We start from the raw sequence: 5,315 nt of genomic DNA on the forward strand, positions 1-5,315 counted from the left end.
CTGAGTACACAGAGGTCTCTGTCTGAGACAAAATCCCTTCATTTCTGTCCTCATTATCTCCTACTGCAAGTCAAAGCAGACTTCAGCAGGATGTCAGTGGGATCTGGATGTTGCAGAGAGGATGTTGAGTCTGCTCTGAATTCACTTGTGCCACATCTGCATCCTGTTTCTGCTACCTTGACTTTGTGGCTTTGTATTAGTGCTCTTCTCCACAGTACTGAGATTTATAATCACATCTTCCAATTCCAGTAGCGAAGACAGTCTGTCATCTGACATTCTTCTGCTCTCTGTCAAGGCCCTTGCCCTAGACTTGAAGTGAAATCACACCTTTCTTTTCCCTGAATATGCCCCCAGTGTGGGGGCTCCTGTTTAGTGCTTTGTAAAAGTGTTTTTCTCTTTGCACAGACATCCTGAAGTCAGTATGTTTTCAATCAATCTCACCTTCTCTAGAAGGCAACATGAAATGAAGCCAGAATGAATTCAGGAGAAGCTGAAAACCTGAAGAGCCCCCACTTCCCTTTTCTCCTTTTGTGAATGACTCTGGACCCCAGGGGCCCTTTCCTGCCTGTGGAGAGCCCTCCCTGCCTCCAGCCGAGGGGGTCCTGCTGCTTCACACACCCTCTGGTGGCACAGCTTTTTCCCGGCCAGGATAAGCCCATGAGGACACTGGCAAACAGCAAAGGGGAGCATGTGTGAAGCAGTCTGTGCATGCACTGTCTCCCCTTTGGGCTGAGTGACTGGACACTGGCACCCTTCAGTGCCCCCTTCAGCTGGAATGACCCAGAGAAGTTAAAGCTGTAGGTAGTTTTATGGCTTTCTCGGAGAAGAAGCTGAACAAAACTCTGATTACCTGAAATGAGGAGAAATAAACAGTAGGAAGACTTACTTCTTCTTGGGCAGCCACCATCCCAGGAGATCCCAGAAGTCACAGTGCTTTGCATCCTTCCTGAGAAGTGTTCCTCCTCTGGCAGCCTTCCAGCATCAGCTGCCTGATCTCTCCCCTGCTCAGGGGGCAAGAAATGTCATGACAAATCCCTTTGGGCTCTTGTTTGCCCATTCTGTCCCTGTGGCTGTCCCTGTGGCTGGCACAGGGCAGGGAGGAGTGGGGTGGGCTGGAAGGCACCACACTGACCACCAGCAGAGAAGCAGGTGAAAATGTGCCCTTTCCTCTGCCTGGATGACCAGCAGAAACTTTTCTTTGTCACCCTTCCTCTTGTATGACCAAAATAAACAGCACACAAAACCAGCACGTGCGTCTTGACAGAATGACCTGCTCTCACTGCCACCTTGAGCAGGCAGCACAGAGAGGCACAGCAGAGTGGTTCATGTTCCCAGATTGATCTCCACCCTGTGTCCAGGGGACCCTGAGCTGCACCTGGGGATGCTGGAGGCCACAACTGCTCCCTCTGACAGACTGTGGCAGGAGTAGCAGCCCCCCCTGCCCCATCCAGTGCTTTTTGAGTGAAAACCTGTTGGAAAAATGGTTTCTTGTTTGCCACAGGGCAGGGCTGCCCAGGGCTGTGCTGCAGGGTCCTGGACTGCACTCTGTTAGAGTGTGCCTGGCCACCTCCCAGGGGTGGGAAAGGGGGGCTCAGGGCACAGAGGCAGCTGGTGGCTGGAGTGGGGAGCAGGAGCAGCTCCTCCAGCACCAGCCTGACGCCAGCGGAGCCCTTTGCTCACTCTGTTTTAACAGACGTGCCTCATATTTTCTGTGTTTTCCTGCTGACGTGATGCTGATGTGTCAATACACACATGGCAGCACAAGCCCCCTGAGGTTTCCTGCAGTGCTGCCAGCTGCTGGAGCTGTTCACCCTGCAGTAACCCCCAGGGCCAATGGCCCTCTGCCTCCATTCCCCACGAGGACTTCTGTTCCTTGGCACAGCCAACACATGAAAACCTCCTTTGGGTGGATTTCTGAAAGAGAAAATAGGTGGCAAAGTGCTTTGCTCTTTCAAGAAAGTTTGGAAACTCTGGAGATCAACCATGTGAGCGCTGAGTGTGGTTGTCCAGCTTCCAGCACAGAGCCGTAAATCATCCCCTGAATCGCTGTCACAGGCACACCAGAGCACAACAAAGGAGCTGCTTTTCTTTCATCAGGACTGCTCGTTCAGGATACAGCACCACTGCTAATGCATTTAGCAGGTGCGAGAAACATTGAAATTGATATCTTTTTTCCCAAGAAATAAGGTCAAGAGCTTGTTTGCTCTGCCCATTTGGAGCTTGGCTTATTTTGTTGTACTCCCCACAGCTGCAGTTGCCTCCACAAGCTGGAGATGGTTGCACTAGCTCGGAGGCAGCAGTCTCAGGAAAACCAGGAATATTTCCAGTGCCACGGGCAGGGATTTAGAACAGGCTTTGAGGGAGCATCCCAGGCTGTGTCCACCCTGGCTGGACAGCTGAGGGCCCCACAGCTGGGTGTGGGCCCAACCCCAGGAGATGGTCCTTTGCTGTGGAGGCACAGCTGTGCCAAGGTGCTCCCTGTGCCCAGTGCTGGAGTTATCCCCTCCCTTCCCTGGGGAAAGGGTCAGGGTCCCTGCAGCTGGCACCAGCTCGGGTCCCTCTGCTGTGGTTTCCTCTCAGCTGAATGCCAGCAGCTCTGGCTGCCCCCTGCGGTCCCTGCACTCTTCCCCAGGCATTTCTTGTGCCCAGCATCCCTCAGTGCTCTGCTGGGCTGGGAATTCCAGCAGATTTCCAATTCCTGTTCTCCTTTGGGAGCTGGCATTGCACAGGGGTCAGGCACATCCCCTGGGAGTGCTGTGGGGTGCCACTCCCTGCTCATTCAGCCCCCAGCAGCACAGCACTGCTGCCGTGGTGGAATATGCACAGGGATCAGCCACAAGCAGTAGATTGGACCAATACCTTCTAAATGTGCATTACAAACACGTTACTCCAAAATGCATGACACGAGTATGTGTGTCACAGCAGGGCTCTCATCAGGGATAGAAATGAGACCAAACACAGACTCCTGTTTGTCAGTGTGAAAAGGTCCTGGATTATTGTTTCTCACACAGGCCATCCTGACTCTGACTGACTACAGCAGACTCCCACTGTGGGTTTTCCCTGTCAGTTCTGACTGCAGGCTCAGACTGACCTCACAGCAGACCCCTCACACAGGCAATTCTCTCTCTCGTTTGGTCCTACCTTTCTGGATCCTCCCGTCTGGATGGTTCTCCTCTGACCAACCCTCCCTTGTCTCCCACTCCTCCTTGGTGGCTGTAGCTGTGAGCTATTGAAGGGTGAGGCTGCTTTTGGTAATTAGCACAGCTGACTGATGAGGGGCCAGGCTGCCCATTCTCTACACTTCTGAGAGCAGGACACTGGATCAATAGTGACTAAAGACACATTACATGAGCCATTAAATGTTTTCATGCCGATGACACTTGAAGCACATCTGAGGCCAAGGAAACTGAAAGGTAAATGCTGCTCATTCCCCAGAGTGGGACATTTTCCTTAGAACACCGCCTATGGGTGGCACAGCATTGCTGCCAGCAGCCAAGAGGTGAGACTCCAAAGTGCCCTGGAAACAAGTCAGCACTTCCAGCAGCCAAAACACTGCACTGAGCAATTTATCTGTGGGATACTGCTCAGAGCAGCTTGGGAAAGCTCTTCTGAAGAGGAGAAAAGAAGCATCAGTCTCTGACCCAAGTTTCATTCTGGATAGCCCATAGGCAGAAACTCACGATTACTCATCCAAAGGAGTTGTTTTTATGTGGCCCTTGTGCAGCTGCTAGTATGCCTTTCCTTCAAACAAGAGCTTTACCTGGGTTTGTGAAATGTGAAACCACTAACGTTTCACAGCACTCACTCTAAAGAATACATTGCAAAAGAGAAGTGGGTTTTGTCATCTTCTTTTGAGCCAACACATCAGATTTAATAATTGGGGTGTGGTCTCAAAGCAGCCCCTTCTGCTGTGTTTGCCAGGGCAGAGGCAGTGTTTGCCCAAGAGGGCATCTCCAGCAGCAGCTGCCTCAGGAGTAAGGCTTCTGAAAGAAAACTCTAATTCTTCAGGTGCTATGATGGCCTTGGTGTCACAGAAGAGGTAATGGAACCCCAAACCCTTGGCACTACCCTTGATGTGTGTTGTTTGTGCAGCGCCAGGCCACTTTCTCCCTAGAGGATCCATCCAAAGCCCTTAGCCCCACAGCTGAGCCAGCAGGAAACCTAAGGGATGCTTTAGGACCTGCAGGGGCTGATGACAGCCTTGTTCCTCTCCAGAGGCTTTTTTCAGGGGCTGTTTCCACATGCCAAGATCAACTCTCTGCCAGAGGGAGGCAGATTGTGATGGCAGCAATGTGGCCATGAAAATAAACAGAGGGTCTGTATCAAACATAAACACTGCCCATAAATGCATATATTTGCATGGTTCATGAAGTAAAATATAACTAAAATAAAATATAACTAAAGTAAAATATAACTAAAATATAACCAAAACAATATGAGGGACTATTTTGTCCTTAGACAGGCCAGAGTTTAATGTAAAGTATCTCTGTGTGCATTCTGAAGTTCAAGTGTGTGTTCCACAAGATTCCCTGCACCATCTCAACTAAAGTTTGAACTCCCTGGTTGTCTGCAATGGGATGTCTGATGGGAAGTCTGACAAGAAGGACCACACATTTAAAGGTTAAACAGCAACAGGAAACTCCTTGGGGAAAACTCAACGGCAGGACGCCTGCTCTGTCAGGATAATAAAATCTGCCCCTTGACTCCAGCTTTTAGCAAAGCCAGCTCCTGCATAAACACCACGGATTTTGGCCCAAAGGACCTAGGGCCCCCTTGGACAAGGATCCCTCCCAGATTGGTGGGGAAAGTAGAGCACAGACACATTTTCCCCCTCCTTCACATATTCCTAAGTCTGAAGTCTGTTTCTGCAGCTTCAGATAAAATGCCTGTTACAAATATTATTTTTCAGTGCCGTGTGGAAAGGTCAGAGCAGATCTAAGTAAAAATAGAAGAACGCAGGTGAGAGGTGACACAGGGTGGTAACTGTCCAGCCAGAGAACAACTGGAGGGCCACAGACCCAAAACTAACCCCTGGAACAGGTACACAGACTGGAACAGGTACACAGGGTACAAAAGGCCGGGGATTCCTCGGTTTGTGTCCCTCCCTGTCCCCAGCCGGGCTGAGCTATTCCTGTACCACCCCACTATCTAATGCTTCCCTGCTGCTGAAGGCAGAGCCTGACCTAGGAAACCTGGGGTAGAGAAGGTCCCTTAGCAATAGTTATTTCTGCTGCTGAGTCTTCTGTGATCATTCTCTTCGGTGTTTAACGGAGCAAAGACACTCGAGGGCTCACGGGTCAGGTCTCTGACCAGAC

This window comes from Sylvia atricapilla, unplaced genomic scaffold, assembly GCF_009819655.1.
Source record: "Sylvia atricapilla isolate bSylAtr1 unplaced genomic scaffold, bSylAtr1.pri scaffold_215_arrow_ctg1, whole genome shotgun sequence".
Lineage (NCBI taxonomy): Eukaryota > Metazoa > Chordata > Aves > Passeriformes > Sylviidae > Sylvia > Sylvia atricapilla.